We start from the raw sequence: 23,697 nt of genomic DNA, 5'->3' as shown, positions 1-23,697 counted from the left end.
CTAACCGACAACCATCACAATGAGCTATGTGCTGATACAATGTCTAGCCCACGCTTCCAGAACTGTCCTATACTTTGTCAGGGTGTAAAACCTACTACCAAGTTGATCAATTAGTCTATGCTAAAAAGTAATAAGGAATCATCTAAAAAGTATGACCCTTTCTACCCACGTTTTCGACAAGGTTTATGGGGGTTGTGAGTTGTATGAACTCTCCCCCATATCGGTGCTCCATACTACTCCCAAAATATACGAACTCATATGTTTTTAAAAACATAACTCTTTCTCTGTTTTGTGATTATCACTCAAAAATCTTTCTCTTAAAAGAGATGGTACTCAGAATTGCTCATGAAAACTCTTTTGGAAAATAGTGTTTACTTTTTCTTAAATGTAAAAGCACTTACTCTTGGGAATACTTAGTTCTCATATATCATTTTAAAGAAAATGAGCTCATCTCTACTCTTCCTCAAACACATTTGCTCAAGTTTTAAATCATGTTTTAAAATGTTTGTGAAAGACTTCTTAAAATAGGATTCATGCAGAGTTATGTGCATGAACTATTCAACTCAAGGACCTTCATGGGTAACATGTAGTTGTACCACGACTAGGAATATAATATCAAAAAGATTAGGAACTCAATACTTAAGACATAGAACTTGAAGATACTACTCCTCTCAAAGATACTCAATTTATGGAGTTCATGCAAAATTTATGGGATGAACGACTCGACTCAAGGGTCTACATAAAAATATGGCACTCATGTATACGACTCCTCATTCTCATAGTTACTTCCTCAAAACAAAGCTCCAATCGATAATTGATCTCAAAGGATTCACAGTTGAACTTCAAGACTTTCTTGAACTCTACTCTTAACTCTTTCTTGAATTTGAATTATGAAGTCATGAGTTATTATACATGATATGAAGGATCTAGACGATAGTGTAGACTCATGAATACATTCTCCTCGCTATCATGCTCACCCCGTTCAGTCTAGAAATAATTTATTAGAAATTGTAGAAGACTCATCAAAAGACTCAAAGGGACCTTCTCAAAAGACTGGTAAAAACTCTAAAGACTTGACTCTTAACTCTACTCTTAACTCTTCCTTGAATTTGAATTATGAATTCAAGGATCATGACCTTATATGTAGGATTTCTTGATGATTGGATGTTGGTTGGATAGTAAAAATCACTAACTTTCATCTCAAGAGTTCCTCAAAATCTCAACAAAACAAGATTTAGAATGAAAGTTCAAGAACCCTTATCAAGAACTCATCAAGAACTTAAATTGCTCAATCTTTATGGATATAATCGAAAAAGAAACTTATGATTGGCGTGCGGGTGAACAAACCCAACACTATGGAAGCTTACATACCTCAAAGAACTAGGTTCTTGGCGAAATCTTGAATTTCTTGAACAAATGCTTGAAACTTTGAACTCTTTCTCCTCTTGAATCCTCTCTCAAAAACCCTAAATGCTTTTGGGGATGAATGAAATTGATTATAACCAGTTTAGACCCTTAATTGGGTGTAATTCACGTTTAGAATAAGTGGGGGTAAGGAAAAGACTAAAATACCCCTCCTATTTTTGGGTAACTTTCCTACAGCCTGACTTAAAAATGGCATATCTCCCTCATACAAGCTAGAAGATTAGCAAAACATGATGGCGTTGGAAAGAGGACTCAAAGATTTTTCGTTTGATATCTTATGGAATTCCTAACTCATCTAGCTAAAAGTTATGGTCGTTTTAAGTTAAACCAAAACATAAAAGAACTTAGGAATGACTTGAATGAACTCTCTTCTAAAACCCTAAGCGTATTTGGATTTATGAAAACTGACCCAAATCAGATTTGTCCCCAAAATATTACTAAAATTCGTTTTAAGTTGATTGGGTAAGGAAAAGACCAAAATACCCCCCTCATATTTTCGGGTAACTCTCCTTAATTGGATAGCCCGAATTCAAAAAGACATATCTCCCTTATACGAGCTCAAAATTAGCAAACTCGGTAGTGTTGGAAAGAGGACTCAGAGATCTTTCTTTTGATATCCTAAGGGTCTCTTACCTCATCCTATGCTAAAAGTTATGGTCGTTTGAACTGAATCCAAAACTTAGAAGAACCTAGGAATGACTTGAAGGAATTTTCTTTAGTTCTTTTTGGAACTCAAGGTACTTCATCTGGTGACCTTAAAACTTAAAAAAAGTTCTAAATTCCTCGGTAAAATCTTACTCACAATGAAGAATGGTTTGAGTCTTAACTCAAAAATTTTCTGGTGGTTAGACAGAGGTTGGCACGCTGTGCCAGCAATGTGCCAAAACTGTGCCTCTGAAGTTTAGGGGCTGGTGCCTGCGCCAGGGTCACCTGCCCCGTTCTGCTTTGGTCGTTTGACCTGTCTTAATTCCTTTAAGCTATACCTTTACTCCTTTGTGATTCTAACTACTCTAAAATACATCTAATCATTGAGAGATCCTTCATACCATGAATCATAACCCTTGAATTCATAATTCAAATTCAAGGAAGAGTTAAGAGTAAAGTCTTGAGAGTTCTTTCCAGTCATTTTGAGAAGTCTTTTACAATCTTTTAAAACTTGTTTTAAGACTTGAGTACTTGAGTTTGAGGATGCGGAGAGTTGAATTTCATTTTTCAAAATGAATATATAGGAACTAAGTTTTCTGAAGAGTAAATGTTTTTACATTTAAAATGAGGGGAAACATCAATTTCAAAATGAGCTCATACGGAGATTTTGAGTATAATATCTTTTAAGAGAACCTTTTGAGTAATAATCTCAAAGATCGAGGATGAGGAAATGTTTTTAAACATATCAGCTCACTATATTTTTGGAAGTAGTATTGACAACCGATATGGCAATGAGTTCATAAAACTTAGAGTTCTCATAAACCATGTAGACAAGGTGGGTAGAAAGAGTCATACTTTTTAAGCATAGCTTAGTGGATCCACTTAGTTGAGGATTTCTGATACCCTTGGCAAGGTAAAAGACTGTTCTGGCAGTGTGGGCGAGAAGTTGTATCATCACATAGCTCATAGTGATTGTTGTCGGTTATAGGATCTCCCAAATTGAGTTAATTGGTATCTTTACAAAAAATAATGAGTTATTATTGTATTTTTAAATACATTGAGTTGTTATCTACTGTTTTAAGTTCTTTATATAAACTGCATCTTTATTGTAGTTTTTATACTGTATTGAGTTGAGTATACATTAGTTGAGGTTGAGTTGAGTAGAGTTGAAGTGAGTATGTTTCCTTCTTTCCAAGTTCAAGCTTTCGTGTTATGTTCAGTGTTTCCCCTTACATGCTCATAAATGTACTGATGTCATTTGGCCTGCATCATTTCATGATGCAAATACAAAAGATCGATGTCATCAGCAGGCACTTCGTTGATAGCATAATAGTTTGAGTTAGCTTTGGTGTGCCTCCTTGCTTCCATAGGATCCCATATTTATTTCCATTATTTTAGTGTTGTTAGGATGATTGGGTGTCTTGTCCCGACATCCTTATAGTATTAGAGGCTTCATAGATAGACAATAGTATTTAAGGAGTCTTTCTTTCATTTCCCTTGTTAATGTTTTAAAGACTTTGAGTTGAACACTTATGTTCAATTGAGTATTTTGAGTTAACTACTTTACTTATTAGTTGAGTTGTTTGTGTGATTCTATTTCACTTGAGTAAGTCTTCCGCTGAGAGTTAAGCCATGCCAAGGGTTCGATTGGGCCAGCAATGGTTCTGGAGTGCCAGCCATGACTAAGGTGTAGGCTCAGGGCGTGACAACTATGATGGAAATCTCAAAGACAAATACCCTCCTAATTAATGTTTATTATGGGACGGGTAAATAGTAATTTCGTCAAATATTTTGAAGCGGAGAAAGTATTATTTTTTTATATTTCCAATAAATAATCAAAATGCAAGACATAATTTAGTAACTCCCATTTCTTTATTGATGTTCAACTACGTATACATTCTCTTCAATTTTTTTTATTTTTTTTTACATATTGCAAATATTTGTAGATTAATTAATTATACTTCTAATTAATAGCCACTAACCATGCCATTACCTATCTATTATGATTTTTCATAGTATCTCAGATATTAATTAGTACAACATTCTAAGTAATATTTTAGCATTTTCATGGCGAGCATGTATCCTCACAAAACAAAGGCCACAAAAGCAAAGTAAGATACGTTCTTCTTCAATTTTTTGTTGGTTGAAATTTTCTAAAAATACTAATAAGTGCATGTCAGATACTTCAAAAATAATATATTTGTGGAGAGCTTCATACGAGTTACATAGTATTACATAATTTTAAACAATGCATATATATTTTAAGCTAACAACGGAAGTCATAATAATGACTAGTGCTCACTTCAATATTTTTTGTGGCGCATTCGCACAAAAACTCTTACTTTCTTTTTGGTGGTTACATGAGCTGCCAAAAAAAAGCCGTCACTTAAAATTTCATTTCTTGTTGTGGTAGTACAAAGTGGAGCTAACTATTGGAAGGGGTTTAATTGAATCTCTTTAGTTGCGATATAATATTGAGTAAATAAGATAAAATAGTTTTGTATATATACACATTGTTAATTTCCCTTAATATTAAGGGAACTTATAGTGTCATAGTAAAAGTGATTTAAAATTTAGTTTATTCCTCAATTCAAATTTCAAGTCAAACATTCTTTTTTGAATTCTCTCATTAGATGTAATAGAATTTCTAGTTCTGCCAGTAATTGAAGTTATGTTATTTTTGTGTGCAGTGCTGACAGTAGATACTACAAAGATTAGATGCGAGGTTATGCTAATTGTTATTTAGGGAGTTCTAGTGCAAACTTCCTCAGCAAAGAAGCTTCCCTACAATATATCCATTATTACCCAATTTACCTAAGTTCAACGATGAATTCAACCAAATTATAGGAGGTCTTGGTGGCGGCGGTGGCGGTGGTGGTGGCGGAGGTGGTGGAGGTAGTGATGGGGGATTTGGTGATGGCTTTGGATTTGACGAGGGTCATGGATTGGGTGGTGGTGGTGAAGGAGGAGGAGGAGGTAGTGATGGTGGATCTAGTTTTGGCATTGGATGTGGCGAGGTCGTGGCTTCGGTGCAAATGGCGATGGAGGCTGCAGTAGACGTGGTGGTGAAGGAGGAGGTAGTGATGGAAGATCTGGTTTTCGCATTGAATATAGTGAGGGTCATGGGTCGGGTGATGTTTTGGCTTGTGTGGCACACCCCGTGACTCCACGCAATTGAGCCACATGGGAGATATTTGAATGTCACGTAAGCCAAAAAGGTATACAAAATTACAAAAAAAGGATTCATGAGGGTAATATGACCTTAGTTAGTTAAGGTGTATTTCTGAGATTTCGTCATAGTCTAGGGGGTACTCCCCCCCCCCCCCCCCCCAAACCACCTCCCCGTTAATCTTTGTTTATATATTGTCATGAACCAGACCGTCATGATTGGCATCAACACTAACCCTTCGATGGGAGAACCATTAATACTAATTAGCTAACCCAAGAATTACACAACTTACTCAATTACTAGGCATTTAAAGATATGGAAGAAGGTTTTAATTCAAGAGTCAAATAAAGTTCCCATAAACTACAAAAGATCTAACAACGACTAACAAAACATTGCAAAAATTATTCCCTAGAACTTGAAAGTCAATGTACCAAAACTTTAACAAGGAATCACAAGTCTAAAGGAAATGGGTACAACCTAATTAAACATAAGGAAATCTAAAGTACTAGTCTAAGTCTGAAATGTAATTGATTAAGCATAACGAGAACTCATGGCAGCCTGGAAGAACTGGCTCACCCTTGAATTCGATTTATCACTGGTTTTCTAAACGAGGTATGTCAGTAGCCACCTGAAGATGCTCTGTACCCAACAAAGAAAGAGTAAGTTCAGTATCAATACACAACCACAATGTACTGGTAGGATCACCCGGCTATCCCAATATGCAAATTAACACAACATAATAAAATAGGCATATACCGAACATATAAAATATCAGTCATCTTATCAGTATCAACGAACAATTCCACATTCTCAAAATACATCAATATGACAAGTCAATGGTCATCTCATGGAACCCACACCCAAAATGTTAGTCTATCGGTACATGGTACCCGATCTAAGTTAGTGTGCTAGACGTGAGACCCGATCCCATATATGCGCCGGAACGTGGCATCCGATCCAAGTTAGTGTGTTGGAATGTAACACCCGATCCATTCAACTGACCACAATCACAATCACAATCACAATGTACATTCTCATAATCATACAATCAAGTATTGATTCATAGCATACAATTATTCATTCATACTTATTTACGATTAGTGTGATTAATACTGCAACATTCACATACATGCATGCATTAAAATGAGGTAATTACCAACATACATCACATGACACTCAGAAAATACCCGTTCACGCTAAGGTCAGTTTCGGGAGTTCTACTCACCTGAATTCAATTCCGTAAAATCGTACGGGTTCTTTAACGTCTTCTCTATCTACTCATTTGATCAAATTCATAGTTAGATCTCTTATTTGTTACCATATTTCTCTAGACCTCACTTATTCTCATTTCATCCAAATCTTGACTAGGTTGAGAAATTTCAAGTTACTACCAAAATGTTTTCCGGCCTAAAAATGTCCCTTTTAGCTTTTCTATAACGATGGTAACAAGTCGTAACAATAGATACCAATTTACCCCTCACTCGCCCCTGAGTGACAAACTAGGAAAAATGGGCTAAGGTAAGGATAGAGTAGTACCTAAATCGACGAACAACTGGGGATACTTATCTCGCATGTACTTCTCGGTCTCCTCAGTAGCTTCCTCAACTAGACACTGTTTCGATTGAACTTTCATGGACTAAATCTCTTTTGTCTTCAGCTTTCAGACATCACGATCCAAAATTGCAATCGGCTCCTCCTCATACTGAAGGTCTTTGTCTAACACAATTGAGTCCCATTTTATGATGTAACCCATGTCAATATGATATATCTTCAACATGGACACATGAAATACCGAATGAACTCCCGGCATCTTGGGAGGTAAAGTCAATTTATATGCCACTGGCCTTACACAGTCAAGGATTTCAAATGGTTCAATGTATCAGGGATTAAGCTTACCCTTCTTGCCGAATCTCATTACTCTTTTCATGGGTAATACCTTTAGAAGAACTTCCTCACCAGACTGAAATGCCATGTAACCTACCTTATGGTCTACACACCTCTTTTGTCTACTTTGGGCTAAAAAAAGCTTAGCTTGAATACTCCTCACCTTATCTTGAGAATCTTTCACTAAATCGACCCCCAAATGTTTACATCTCCATCCTCAAACCATCCCATGGGTGATCTACATCCCCTCCCATACAGTGCTTCAAATTGTGTCATATCAATGCTGGAGTGGTAACTATTATTATATATAAGAGAACTTGCATAAAGGTAGGAACTTCTCCCAATGTCCTCCAAAGTCAATCACACATGCCCTCAACATGTCTTCTAACACTTGAATAGTCCTTCATTATTGTCCATCCGTCTATGGGTGGAAAACTTACTAAAAGTGAGTTGTACCCAATTCATCATGTAATTTCCTCCAAAACTTGCAAGTGAACTGCGTACCACGGTCTAAGATGATAAAAAGGGGAACCCCGTGCAACCTCACTATCTCTTTCACATTAACCTTAGCCAATTTGTGAGAATTATAATCTATTCTGACTGGAATAAAATGGGTTGACTTAGTCACTCTTTCAACCACTACCCTAATAGAATCATACTTTCCCAAAGTCTTGGGAAGACCAACCACAAAATCCATAGCTATCCTTTCCCACTTCCACTCCGTAATTGGCATTCTCTCAAGCAAACCTACAGACCTTTGATGTTCATATTTCACTTGTTGAAAATTTTGATACTTAGCCACAAACTCCGCTATATCTTTCTTCATACCAGGCCACTAATAGAGTCACTTCAAGTCACGGTACATCTTGGTCACACCTGGATGAATGGAATACCTCGAACCATGTGATTCTGTCAATAACCTTTGAATTAAGTCGCCCACTTTAGGAACACAAATTCTTCCTTTAAAACTGAGCAAGCCCCCCACATCAAGAATCGTATCTTGTGCCTTACCAATCATTGTCTTCTTTCTAAGCTCATTCAAATTTTAATCCTCAAACTGTTTGGCCTTGATTTCCTCACTGAAGGTGGCCCTAACCTCAATGCTATCAAACACCCCACCTTTTTCCGAGATGCCTAACTACATGAACTTAGATTCTAAGGTTTGGATTTCCTTAGCCAAAGGTTGCTTGGATACTCTCAAGTAAGATAAACTACCCATACTTACCGCTTTTTGGCTTAGTGCATCCGCCACTACATTAGCCTTGCCTGGATGATACTGGATGGTCAGATCATAGTCCTTGAGTAACTCCATCCACCTTCGATGTCTCAAATTCAGATCATTTGCAGTAAACACATGTTGTAGACTACGATGATCAGTAAACACCTCACACTTGACACCATAGAGGTAATGCCGCCATATCTTAAGAGCAAACACTATCGCTGCCAACTCTAAGTCATGTGTTGGGTAATTTCTCTCGTGCACTTTCAACTTTCGCAATGCATAAGCTATGACATTCTTATCCTGCATTAACACAACACCCAAACCCGAATGGGAAGCATCACAATAAATAATGAAATCCTTACCTTTAATTGGTAGTGCTAGAATAGGTGTTGTACTCAAAAGATTCTTGAGCTTTTGGAAGCTCTCCTCAAATTTTTCAGTCTATTCAAATGGTACCTCCTTTTTGGTCAACATTGTCAAATGTGTGGCAATATAAGCAAAGTTCTTCACAAATCGACGATAGTAGCTAGCGAGTCATACAACACTCCTAACTTCAGTTATAAAGCTAGGCTAAACCCAAGTATTTGACGAATTTCTTCACAGAATTTTCTTTGTATTTTGTTCTATCAATAATATTTGTTATTTTTGGATACATGATCTTAGTCGTTCTATATATGTTAGATTACAATATGTAAGATTCAATCAAACTTTGTTTATTTTAATTTTGTATGCCTGATTAGTCCAAAAATTGGACTCATTTAGGGCTATATTTTGATAGAATTAGTGTCCTCAAATTTGTCTCAATATTTGATGTAAATCCTTAAGTTTCAGGTATTTGGACTTTGAGGCAAAGCATGGACACTACTTGGCAAGAAGGAACAAGGTGGATGAAAAGAACGAAGAAATGAAGGCCTGAAGATTGTCGAGCCCTGTTGGCGAGTCGCCGATCGGCCTGGAGATCACTTTTTGTTCCAGTATACTGAGCCCAAAAGGAACAATTCAGCGATGAAAAGGAGCAGCCGGTGCATCGCTGAGCAGTTCCACGAAGCAGTACTGCTATCGTCCAATGTCTCAAAATGCGAGAATGCTGAAGGCAAAAGAAGGAAGGCGATGAAATTGACCAAAAGGTGAATCGCCGAGCGTATCGGCGATCCCGACTAACTGCGCCAAATGTTCATGCGCAACACAAATTTTCAAACACTATAAAGACTTGTTTTAAATTTCTAGCATCATATCACTTCTATTATTCGAACTTTTTACAGTTTTTGGAGAGTTTAATTTTTAGAGGGTTCAGGAGACTTTGTTCTAAATCCTTGAAGATTCAAAGGGTTTCAACTCCAAGAAATTGGACGTGGGTCTCGAAGATTCTTTACTCTTGACGTGTTTTAAGATTTCAATCTTCATACCCAGATGATGGAAACTGATATTGCTATAATTTTTTATCTCTTTTACATGTCTAGCTAAAACCCCAATTCTTGGGGTGTGATTTTGTGATTATGGGTTAAATTATTTGTTGGGTCTTGCTTGTTGATGATTTATTTGTTGTTTAAATGTGATTTCGTTTAGTAGTTATGTATGAACTTAATGGGATTGTTGTTGCAAATACGATTTCATCCTAGTGTTTTTGGCTTGCTCGAGAGAGAGATCGTAAAACTAAGACTACTAAATTGATAGTCGGTGGTATTGGGTTGACATGGGTTCAGCTCGAGAGAGTGAACCCTAGTCCTTCTCCCACACATTCAGCTAGAGAGAGTGAATGGGCTAAGACGGAGGTTGTGCTTAATGCGGCAACTTGGTGTTTGAGAGAAATTAAGTTTATTTAGGGTAAGTTGCTCGAGAGAGAATTTACACCCACTATGGTCTTGCCTAGTCACAAATGTTCAACAATTTACTATCAAAAGCATGAACCCGATAGTCTAGTTTATCCCGTATTCCTATCACATCCCAAGAATCTCGTCTCCATATTTTGTTCCCCTATATTTTTTGCTCTTTTTAGTTGTTAATTAATACAAACCCTCATTGATAATTGACGCTTGTGTCACTCCTTTGATTTAGTATGTTAATATTCGTTATCATTTATAGCTATGACTAAGTAGAACTTGATTTTATTTTTCGACTAATTCTCAAAACCACTCCCTGTGGGAACGATCCCAACCCTTGGTAGGGTTATATCACTACACGCGATCGTTTGGCACTTGAACCGAAATAGTGTCAGTTGATTACGTCGAACATCAAAATGGCACTGCTGCCGGTGATTGGTGTTATTTGAGAATTTTTAGTTTAGTAAATTTTTTGTTCTTCTTAGTCATAGTCTACTTGCTTAAATTTTAGTTTTGTTTTGTTTGGTTGTGTGACTATTTCAGGAAAAATGAGTGAGAATGAAAGCTATGGGTATCAAACAAATCACCCTCTACTGAAATTGTTGAACCTTAGGGACAATCTTCTTACATTCAAGCAAGTAGGGGGTGAAACCATCCAAGAGATGTGGCTGAAATTCCAGGCAGTACTACACCCATGCCTAAATCATTGGATGCCTCATAAAGTGCTACTAAAGTGCTTCTATTGGGGTTTTGTACCCAAAAATAGAAGTATCGCTGACCAAATTTTCGAGGGTTGCTTGCTATAACAACCCTATTAAACAGTTGCCAAACTCATGACGGCATGGTTAAGACCAACAAGAAAACAAAGAGAAAACAAGAGTTGGTTACAATGTTAACTCAGCTGAATTTCTTATCCAAGAAAGACACGAAATTGTAAGAGCAGTCCACGAAAAAGGACAAGCACTTTCCCCTTCACAAGTGTGAAAAGGGAAAGAAGTAAGAAAGTGGGCAAAATGAAAACATCCTCTCACTCATTCAACACAAGTCGATGAACAAGATAAGGTGTTGAAAGAGATAAAAGAGAACATCGAAATGTTGAATCAGATGACAACTTCAAATTCCATGATTAATCAGCTACAGGACGCCCAAATAAATCAGTTGATAGGAAAATTATTCTTAGAGAGCAGCGAGGAGTCGCCTAATGACACCATGGTTGACTCCGAAGATGAGGAGTAGGTGTTAACTTGTCGTGCCACGACGTTAACTAAGGCGTTGCTTGGGAGGCAACCCAAGACCCCTTATGGCTTTATTTTTGTTTAAAAATAATGGTGTGTTGTTTGAGTAGGTCAAAGTGTGGGAATTGTCTGAAAGGTATAGTTTGGCGAACTAAAGTCCAGTCGGCGAAACACCGAAAAGGTCAGCGACGCCGACCCAGACTATCGTTAGACTCAGGACCCCTTCAAGATAGAGTATGTAAAACTCAGCCAGCCCAGGAGATCATTGGCAAATCACAGATCATGTCGGCGATCTCGATCTTGCCCGTCGTTTGGATCTACACATCAGCTGAGAGATCTGTAAAACTAGGGTAGGTAAGTGATCACTCGGTGTGTCACCGATTGGTTTGCTGATCTTCAGGCTAATGTCGCTGATTGGGTGAGAACTCGACAACCTTTGAGACCAAGGATTGACAGTTAAAACTCTCCCGCTCCTATGTATTTTCATTCTTCCAAACTCACACCTGCATATTATGCTCTACATTTTTGCAACTATCTAAGTGTTTTAGTCGTTGATCTGTGCTCGGACTTTGGCGTCCCTTGCCGCCTAGCATTTCAAAATTCATCAATCAGCATCAAAGTGAGAAGCTTGAGGTGATCCTGAGCACTGAAGTTCAAAATTCATCAATCAGCATCAAAGTGAGAAGCTTGAGGTGATCCCGAGCACTGAAGCCCAGACAGATGGAGAGAGTGCATTGATAGGATCCCCTCTTTACCTCCCTCTCTGTCTTTCTTTATTATTAAATTATGGATATTATGTTATTGGCATTTGAGGACAAATATTTTTATTTGTGGTGGGGTGAGGCCCACCTTTTGTGAGAATTTTGATGTTCGTGTTTTCTTTATATAGTTGGGTCGTTGTGCTTAAAATTGTGTTTTCACTGCTTCTTGTGGATGTTTGAGGTTGTGGCTCATTTTATTTTATATTGTAAATGATTTTGATCCTTCCAAAAATTTTAAATTTTTTCCACATCTTGTACGTGTGGAATGTGGTTGTTCTTTAGCAAATTTGAGTCTCAGTTTTGATCAATATCGATGACTCAAATAGTGTTCATAATCGAACGAACATGAATGTGCGGCTACGATGAGACCAATTGAAGTTAAATAGTCAATGTGAACTCTTTGAATCTCGTTGTGACTAGCCAATTATCGAGCTGATTCTCTTGTGATGAACGTTGCACACTAGTGAAAGTGTGGAGTCTTGTTTGACTTTGGTGTCGATGCCTTATGTGATGAGCTTACTGTGAACCATGCAAGATAACACCTAGAATTTGCCTCGTTGTTCCGGTCGACTATGTAAGGCTATCTCTTGATATGATCTTAGGCAACTTCGAAGAGTGTGAGCCAATTTGACATATACCTCTTTTGTGGCCTACCTTGTGAGTGTGTGAACCTCTTTTGAACACCCCTTGGGCCTTACCTTTCTTTGGAAGAAACTTCATAAAAACATGACCTTTCTTAATCCGCTACCTATAATCCTTGTGGTTGATTAAATAGCTAACTTAGGCCAAAAGCCTAAGTTGGGGGTGTGGTAAAAAGAGAAAGCAAGTCAAGAAGTGCAAGAAAAGTCACCTTTAACCCATGGTGTTGAAAAAAATGGAACCCGTCCATACAAAAAAAGAAAAAGAATGAAAAAGTTGTGGAATAAAGTACAAAAGAAACGGGGTTCCGAACAATCCACGGAAGTGAATAATGGGATGACTTATGAGCACTAAAGAAAATGATGAAAGAAGAGGAAATGGAATGTTGAAAGCGCCACATTTAATGAGGATGAAACTCACTGAGCCTAAATGACCATACTTTTGCACTCAGCCCCATTACATGCCTTGAAAAGACCTTTTTGATCTTGAGTGAGCTGAAACAACTGTTGATTGGAAAATACGGGCAAACCTATGGGTGAAACATGCATTGTGTTCTTCTTTGTGAGAGTGAGCGTTGCATTTGATTCCAGAACTTTAACTGATTAAACCATTATGTATGAATATGGAATCATTCTTTGTGTGAGGACATTCGAATACCTTTGTTGAGCTCGAATGTGCATTTTAAACAACTATAGTGAGCTTAAGAATCGTTGATAATGGTGTGTCACAACTTGAATCTTTGAGTATACAATTGATCATTGCATTAGTAAGTTGAGTCTTGTTGGGTACATTCATGATTGAGTCTTGTGTAGCACTGTTTGAGACATTCTTTTTGAACTGGTGAATTTGATGTTTTACTAAAGGACAAGCAAAAGTTTAAGTTTGGGGTGTTTATGAGTCAACAAATTGGACTCATTTAGGAAATTTTTTTGATAGATTAACTGTCCTCAAATGCAAATTTTTTCTCAATATCTGATGTAAATACTTAAGTTTCAGGTATTTGGAGTTTGAGGCAAAGCATGGACACTACTTGGCAAGAAGGAACAAGGTGGATGAAAAGAACGAAGAAATGAAGGCCTAAAGATCGCCGAGCCCTATTGGCGAGTCGCCGATTAGCCTTGAGATCACCTTTTGTTCCAATATGTTGATCCCTAAAAAAGAAGTTCAATTCCACGATGAAAAGGAGTAGTCAGCGCATCGCCGAACAGTTCCGCGAAGCAGTACTTCTATTGCCCAATGCCTCAAAATGTCAGAATGCTGAAGGCAAAAGAAGAAAGACAATGAAATCGACCAAAAGGCGGATCGCCGAGCATATCGGCGATCCCAACTAACTGTGCCAAATGGTCCTCCACAACACAAATTTTCAAACAATACAGATACTTGTTTTAAAATTCTAGCATCATATTACTTCTATTATTCGAACTTTTTACAGTTTTTGGAGAGTTTAAGTTTTAGAGGGTTTTGGAGACTTTGTTCTAAGACATTGAAGATTCAAAGGGTTTCAACTCCAAGAAATTGGGCGTGAATCTCGAAGATTCTTCACTCTTGACGTGTTTTAAAACTTAAATTTTCTTACCCAGTTGATGGAAACTGATATTGGTATAAATTTTTTATCTTTTTTACATGTCTAGCTAAAACCCCAATTATTGGGGTGTGATTTTGTGAATATGGGTTAAATTATCAGTTGGGTCTTGCTTGTTGATGATTTATTTGTTGTTTAAATGTGATTTCATTTAGTAGTTGTGTATGAACTTAATGGGATTGTAGTTGCAAATACGATTTCATCTTAGTGCTTTTGGCTTGCTCGAGAGAGAAGTCCTAAAACTAAGACTACTAAATTGATTGCCGGTGGTATTGGGTCAACATGGGTTCAGCTCGAGAGAGTGAACCCTAGTCCTTCTCCCACACATTCAGCTAGAGAGAGTGAATGGGCTAAGACGGAGGTTGTGCTTAATGCGGCAACTTGGTGTTTGTGAGAAATTAAGTTTATTTAGGGTAAGTTGCTCGAGAGAGAATTTACCCCCACTATGGTCTTGCCTAGTCACAAATGTTCAACAATTTACTATCAAAAGCATGTACCCGATAGTCTAGTTTATCCCGTATTCCTATCACATCACAAGAATCTCGTCTCCATATTTAGTTCCCTTATATTTTTGCTCTTTTTAGTTGTTAATTAATACAAACCCCCATTCATAATTGACGCTTGTGTCACTCCTTAGATTTAGTATATTTTTTTTCTTTAATATTTATAACTATGACTAATTATAACTTGATTTTATTTTTCTACTAATTCTCAAAACCACTCCCTGTGGGAACGATCTCAACCCTTGGTTGGGTTATATCACTACACGCAATCATTTGGCACTTTAACCGAAATAGTGTCACTTGATTACGTCGAACATCAAAGCCAAATCTAAATCTCAACAATTTGAAAACGAGTGAGGAAAAATACATGAATTGTCTATATCAAATAGACAGAAAGCAAACCTCAAATGGCAGATAATTTTATTCAATAGTCACATTCCTTCAAATCCACATAATCAAGACATGTTGCGGACTTTTACTGACAATCATTCTCTCGAGGAAATAACAAAGTGGACAATGTTTTGTTGGTAGATAAATAGGGTTCATATTTATTTTCTAGTTTCTGATAAGTGAAAAAAATAATATTTCAAAATTTTTTATATAAACATTCCAAATTAATAACCTGATAATTTGGAACAATTCGAGTTTCGAGTAAAAAGTTTTGACCATTTTAGTAACCTGATACAGTGCATTGACGAATTAGCTGACGAGAAAACATTAAAATGAGTCCCTTTTGTCCTTTTACCTTTAAGAAAACCCTAAACGAATTTCTTGACTAATGAAAGGCCCAAACCAATCAGATTTTCATTTCTTAATCTAACATTCTCTTTCTCTCTCAAACCCTAAAGGAAAAACCCTAAGGAAAAAACAAAGTAGAAGACTGTCATTCAAGATTCTTTCAATCTTTTTCAAGATTCTCCTTCAAGGTAAGTCCTTATCCAATAATTCCATTCTTTCCAACTCAAATTCTTCCATACGATTATGAATCACTAATGAAAATCCAAATTCTTGTCCCTAGAGATTTCAAGAATCTAATTCAAGAATCTCAAGAAAGGTTTTCTTGATTGTTCTTCTTCAAGCTAGAGTTTCAAGGCTTCTAATCAAGTTCTTCTTCAAGAATATTGTTCTTTTAGGTATTTAAAGTTATTCATAATGTTGGACTAGTTCGTTCTCACGCCCTACATCTCAATTCAGTAAGAAATCATCACATCTGAAAGATCTAGTCATAGTTATTGATATTTGAATTCAGTTCTTTAAGTGGAAGATTCATGATATAGGTAGTGATAAATAAAAATCCCAATTTGGAAGCATGATAATATATATATATATATTTGTGAACCCCTAACAAAATAGATTGACGGTTAAAAAGGAAATTTACAACCCCAAACTCTTAATCCTGGTTCAAAGAATATATACATCAAAAAAAAGTTGTATCTACCATGTCAAATACTCAATTTTCACATTGTCTCTTTTAAGCTAGCCATCCATGTAACATCTCCTTGTATTTAGGGTTAAGACGATCACTAATTGGTTCTTGTGCATGATTTGTATTAGCCGTGTGTGGTTTATAAATGGTGTAACAGTTAGCTTCACCTTTAGAAGGTTCAATTCAGAAGCTAACATTACGAAATATTGATCTTTTCTTCGTCACAACAATAAGGTTTTCAGATACTTTTCGCCACTTAAAACGGGCGCTTCGCCCCTCTTTTTTTTAATTCGAAAGAGCGGGGTCTTACTTATTCAGGGGGATGAAAGACAAATAAAGGGACTAGGGGGTTTTATGATCGGAAAAGTCCAAAGAGCGCAGACTAGCCACGGAGATTGGATACGGTTTCCCGATCGGAGATCCATGGATCACACACGATATCTCCCCATGGCCTTTCGCCTCTGAAAGTGTCCTTCCTTTTCAATGCCCGAGCATCCATCCAATGCATTCTTTTCGAAAGTAAAGAAAACTCAATAATAATAGTTGAGAAGTAATGTGGTTTGAGGATTGAAATATCGAGGACTATATATAGATAATTAAATTGAGTAGATGAAATTAATAAGATATGATTGCTTTTAGAAAAAAAATGATATTTGGTCAATATACTTATTTATTATTTGTAGAAGGTGACTCTTTTAGAAAAAAAAATCACGATATTTAGATATTTGGTCAATACTTATTTATTATTTGTACAAGGTGGCTCTTTTAGACAGAAAAATCATGAATTTTGGACATTTGGTCAATACTTATTTATTGTTTGTTGAAGGCGGAATGGTCGAGAAGATCCTTCTACTTATCAGGATAAGCAGAAGGGTTTCCTCGACCATCCCACCTTCAACAAAAAAAAAAAGAATTGACCAAATGTCCAAAATTCGTGATTTTTTTCCTAAAAGAGCCACTGATTGAATAACGTTATCAAAGACACTTAATCCAGTTCTAAGTGTCAACGATTGTTAGTCAGTATATAACCCAACTAAATGAGTTGGGGTAGAATCCCACATGGAGCAGTACGTGTTTGAGAATCAATTGAAAAGCATGAATATGATCCAATCAGCCATAGGAATCGACATTATCAAATAAAAACATAATTCAAATTAGGGGGTGACACGATTGTCAAAAAACTGGGGGGTTTTGGTTTCAAATTATCAACTACAACATGAACAAATAACAAGCAATAACAATAATGATATGGGTTCTTGAGATGTGATTTGATTATAGGCTACTTTAGACAAACGGGTAATTGCAACTATTAGAAAATAGTTGTATGTTAGTGACTAAGCTAGACTATAGAGGAGATAAACTTTCTCTCGAACAATCTACCCCGAATCAAGTCAGTTTCTCTCAAACACCAATAAGCAACTAAATAAGAACAACCTACGCTTTAGTGCATTCAATCTCTTGAGCTGAATGTGTGGAAAAGGATTTAGGATTCACTCTCTCGAGCTGAACCCATGACAACCTAATACCCATATACCATCAATTCAATAATCTTGGTTTTAAAACCTCTCTCTCGAGCAAGCAAAAAGCACGAAGGTAAAATTGCATTTGCAACTACAATCCTTTAACTTAAACCACAATTACTGAATGAAATCACTTCTAAAGACCAATTAAACTAACAATTAGCAATACCCATAAACTAAATAAACCCATAATCACATAATCACACCCCAAGAATTGGGGTTTTAGCTAGACATCATTAAAAGATGGAAATCGTTACCAAATTCTGTTTCCATCAATTGGGTAAGAGTAATTTTGTCTTTACAAAGGTCCAAATTGAAGAATCTCGAAGACCCACTTCCAATTTCTCAAAAATGGAAAACTTCAATTCTTCAAAGCTAAGGAAAATTAGTTTCAATACTCAGAGTTTAAACTAACTCCAAAAATATGATAAAACTTATGATATCAAGCTCCTAAGATTAATGTTTGAAAATGTATATATAGTCGCCAAACATATGCTGCGAAGGACCATTCAGCGCAGTAAGTCTGGATCGCCAATCAACTCGGCGATCAGCCCTTTAGTCAGTTCCATCGCCATTTTGCTTTGGCCTTTAGCATCCTCAAGTTTTGTTACTTTGGGCGATCCAACACAGCATTGTGGAACCACTCGGTGACATGCCGACTGCTCCTTTATCTCGCCAACTTGATTTTCTCCTTTAGAGCTTGGAACATTGGAACTTTAGGCGGTCAAATGGCGACTCAACGACTCGCCAAATTGACCGGCGATCACCAGGATCTATTATGTTTCTTCTTTCAGCTCGCTTTATTCCTTTTTGCAAGTTGGTGTCCATGCTTTATTCCTCAATCCATATACTTGGAAATCAAGGATTTTACATCAGTTATTGGCACAAAATAAGAATTTGAGGACACGAAATCTATCCAAATAAAGCCCAAAATGAGTCCAAATCTAGGACTCATCAACACCTCAACTTAAACTTTTGATTGTCCTCAAGTAAAACTCAAGTTCAGTAGTTCAAAAAGGATGTCTCAAACAGTGCCACACAAGACTCAATCATAAATGCACACAAAAAGACTCAACTTACTCATGCAAGGATTAATTGTGCACTCAAAGATTCAAGTTGTGACTCACCATTATCAAAGATTCTCAAGTTCACAATATTTGCTTCAAATGCAAGTTCAAGCTCAACAAAGGTACTCAAATGCACTCACACAAAGAATGATTCCATATTGATACACAATGGTTCAACAATTTATAGTTCCAAAATCACATGCAACACTCACACTCAGAAAGATGAACACAATGCATGATTTCACCCATAGGTTTGCCCTTATTTTCCAATCAACACTTGTTTCAGCTCACTCAAGATTAAAAAGGTCTTTTCAAGGCTTGTAACGGGGCAGAGTGTAAAGGTATGTTCATCTTGGCTCAGTGGTTGTTATCCTCATGAAATGTGGTATGAACAACACTTTCTCCCCGTTTCTTCATCATTCTCGTTCATGCTCAAAATTTACCCCATTATCACTCTCCATGGACTATTGGACACTCTATTTCTTTTGCAATTTCACAACTTTATTTCAAAAACTTTTTCATTCTTCTTTTCTTTTTCTTTTTTTGTATCGAGGAGTTCCATCTTCTTCACAATCATAGCTCAAAGGGGGACTTCTTTGCATTTCTTTAATTACCTTGTCTTTTCACCACACCCCCAACTTAGGCTTTTGGTATAAGTTAGCTATTCAAACAAACCACAAATAATGAGGATTATGGGTAATGGATTAAGAAAGGTCACAATGTGCATCAAGTTTCTTCCAAGAAAAAGGCTAAGGCTCAAATGGTGTTCAAGCAAAGTTCACACACTAACAAGGTAGGCCACAAACAAGGTATACTATCAAATTGTTTCATTTCAAGAGCTTGCATCACTTAGTCAATCAGACCAATCGGACAAATTCTAGGTGTCATCATAGAAGGTTCACGGTAAGCTCATCACACAAGGCATTGACACCAAAGTCAAACAAGACTCCACACTTTCGCTAGTGTGCAAAGTTCATCACAAGAGACTCAATTTGATAATCGGCTAGTTACAACAAGATGCAAAAAGTTCACATATTGTCTATGCAACTTCATTTGGTCTCATCGTAGCCGCACATTTATTTTGTTCGATTGAGAGCATTATCCAAGTAATCGGTATTGATCATGAACGATACTCAAATTTGCACAAGATCAACGTAACCACAATTTAATACACAAGAGGTGGCAGTTTTTTTTGGAAGGGTTATAAAATCATTCACATTCAAAATAAGGAGCCACAAGCTCAAGCATCCACAAAAACAATGCCAACACAATATATAGCACAAAACCCAATATATACAGAAAATGTCATCAAACCAAAAAGGTATGTATCAAAATACCTCCCCCCACCACAAACAAAAAGTAATTTGTCCTCAAATGCAAGAAAATATCTAGAAATAAATAAAAACAACAAAGAGGGAGGTAAAAAGGAATCCTGTCTAAAGAGTCGCTCCATCTTTCAGGGCATTAGTGCTCGATGTAACACTCTGAACAAGGGCATCAATGCCCGAGTCATATCTGCAATACCAGATCCACTAGGGTCAGCCGAAGTGTGTCTGGTAAAGAGGTCTGCACAGCTGCATCTACCATGGCTTCCTCAGTCTCTATAAGGGCCTCGTAAGAAACCTTCTCAGCAACCCCAAGTATCTCCTCATCCATCTCTGTCTCCGCCTCAGACTCAGGATCAGCTGCCTCCTCAACTCGTACATCATCTCTGGTAGTAGCCAGAGGAATATTTGGCTCAACTGGAATACCTGGGATCTCCACCATATCAAAAATCATAGACAAGTCAGTGAACTTCAGCTAGTCCACATCTCTCTTCTCAGCACAACAATAGCGGCCTTTAGAGCCGTCACCTCCTTGGTGGCCCTTTGGTCATGCTCTCACACCACTATTCTAGCGGCAAGGGCATCCATGGTAGCACTCAAAGGTGTCACAGCACCAACAAGGGTTGTCTGAATCATGCTTGGAATAGAGCTTTCAAGTGTGGCAGCACGATGATCAGCAGAATGGGCTAGCTACCCCATCTGTAGTAATGCAAACTGAGTAAGCCGAGGCTGGGAGGCAGGAACAGTAGTAGTACCAGATTTGGGAGGCAATGGAGCAGCAGAGGAACTGGGAGTATTAGAAGGAACAACACTAGATGTACCTGAATGCCTAGGAGTCAGAGTAGGCAATGCTGCCTCTACAGGTAGTGTCTGAGGATCAACAATCGAGGATGTATCCACCGGTGCTACCTTCTTCTTCTCTACCTCATCTCTTAAGTACTCCGCGTGAATCCTGCGAATGTCGGTAGAAGATGTGGGAATCACGTTCACCTCCTTCTTCTCATCTCAAGGAACCCAATCTTGCTTGCACAACTTGGTGATCAACAACGGAAAGGGAAGGGATGTTTGGCACTGCTTGGACCTCATGACCATCTCTTGTGCAATAAGCATCCCGAGGTTCAGTTTTGTCCCATCAATAATGCAACCCAGACAGGCTGCCTAGGCGTGGCAGAGAATTGACTCATTCTAGGACGGCATAATCGTCCTGATGATGAAGCCAAACCAGTACGTTACTGCTATGTTCAGGTCCTTCTTCTCAATGGGTGCTCCAATTTCAGCCCATTTGGGAGTACAGTCTGATATCAACAAGGCCAACCACTTCTTCTTGTTTTCCATTGTCTTTGTCCTGATCAGATGTTGTAATCATCATCAATACGTGTTAAAACACCCAAGACTACATTGATAGCATCACTATCACATTTCACTTTTTGGCCTCTGACAACCACATAGTCAACCGACTTGAATTTAGTAGTCGGTTTCTTCCTTGGTGGAACTAAAGCTCCATAAGCGGCGTCAAACTATCGGACCCAAGTAGGAATGTATGGGCCACGGGGTTCTGTGAAAAGCTGGAATTTATGTGACCTCAAGAAGCTCATGATTTTCGGGTACCTATCAATGACACCATCACTCGACATATGTTTCTCCACTTTAATGGTCCTTAGTCCTCAGTCTTCAGTCTGTTCATAGACCATAAGGGAGGACCCTGTACTGGTGGTGATAGGACCACAACCTGTACTGGAGAAAGAGGAGTGGTGGTGGCCTGAGGAGTCCTGATCCTAGATGGATCATTCATCCTCGTGGATCGCAGCTCTGCTCTCTGGGCTGCTAGTGACTCGTCATCCTCAAGCTCAAAAGTGGCAGCCCGAGGATCCTGGTTCTCACCCTCACTCTCAGAAGTTTTGAAGTGAGTGGCATAGATGTCGGAGCTGGCCACCGGTGATGCAAGTGTAGGAGTCTTGCCTTTTCTCTTTCCTTTCCCGCCAGTTGTGGGAAGCTTGGTAGCCCTAACCTTGGATGCAGTTTCATCCTCATTAATTCTATATCCTTGGCCCTCTTACGGGGCGACATGTCTCTACTAGCCACTTTTGGTCTAGCCATATCTGCAAACACATTATAGAAAGTGAGAAACAGTTCAAGCAAATGTACAGACAGAAAATTGTATACAGACTCACCGAATCGATTGGCGAGTCACCGAATCGCATTGGCTAGCCAGATTGGGCTCACCAGATGGGAGGGACCTTTCGGTGAGCAGGGACTAGCTTGCCAAAACTTATAGTGCATTTTAGGGGATAGGGGCGCAGAAAGGGCGCTCAAGAAGGACTTTCGGCGAGTCGCCGAGTGCACTCGGCAAACTCAAGCTTCTTGCCGAAAGTTATAGAACCCAAAGTCCAAAGTTAGCATAAAATTAAAGGTGATAAGGGGGAATCGGTGAATTGCCAAGTGGTTCGGCGAGCTCGACCCAACTCGCCAATCTGCCGAACGTGCCTACTTTCAACCCCATTTTCGAAATTCAACCTCGCAGCCCCCGAAAACAAAATAAAACTATGCACCCTTAGAATTAAGCTAAGACCCATTACACCCAGGGCCCCAAGATACTAAGATTTCTCCCAGTTTGGCCAAATTTGTCCATTTGATGAATTTTTTCCTTAAGAATGACGTCAACCACTCCATCATTGGGAAATATACGTCATTTAGAAAAAATGTGGGTTACTTAGACTTCACCCGGCTAGACCTAACAATATTTTAACAGAACCGAACAATTTTAAGCACTAAAATTTTGGGAAATCAACAATAAAGTCATTATAAGCACGATATTGAAATTAAAATAGGCACACACATACACAATTATGAAATAGAGAGGCCCAACAAATAGTACTAAGATAAAAATCATTGCAAATGAGTTCAAATCACTAAATGTATGTTCGGGGATCGAAAAACCAACCTTAGAAGCTGAATAATCAAGTTGAAAAGCTAGACGACAAATAATCCAACTCCGAACACACAATCAACGACTAATATGAGATAAAAACACAAGAAACTAGGAAAATATAGTGCGGGTGTGAGTTTGGGAAGTTAAAAAGTGAGGGAATATGAAAGATTTTGAACTTTTGAACTTATGGCCTTTAAAAACCATCCAGTTCTCGCCCATACGGCACATACGTTTTACTCGCCGACCCACTCGATGACACGCCGAGTAGGCACTTACCTCACCGAGTTGTACAGAACCTCTAGTAAATGTTAGGGTCCAAACAACGGACTAAATCGTGATCGATGACCTAGTCGGCGATTCACCAATTAGCTACTGGGCTCGCCGAGTTTTACAGACTCCAATATCAAAATGTCTTGAGTCCAACGACGGTTAGAGTCGGGCTTGCCGACCTCTTCGATAAGTCACCGATTGGGCTTTTTTCTCGCCAATTTGCACATTAAACACACAATTATTTCAAAGTTAAAAAGAAAGAAACTAAATGTTGG

The sequence above is a fragment of the Solanum verrucosum genome, unplaced genomic scaffold (genome assembly GCF_900185275.1).
Source record: "Solanum verrucosum unplaced genomic scaffold, falcon-dt-bn FXZP01000078.1, whole genome shotgun sequence".
Taxonomy (NCBI): domain Eukaryota; kingdom Viridiplantae; phylum Streptophyta; class Magnoliopsida; order Solanales; family Solanaceae; genus Solanum; species Solanum verrucosum.
Note: the sequence above shows the minus strand (reverse complement) of the source record.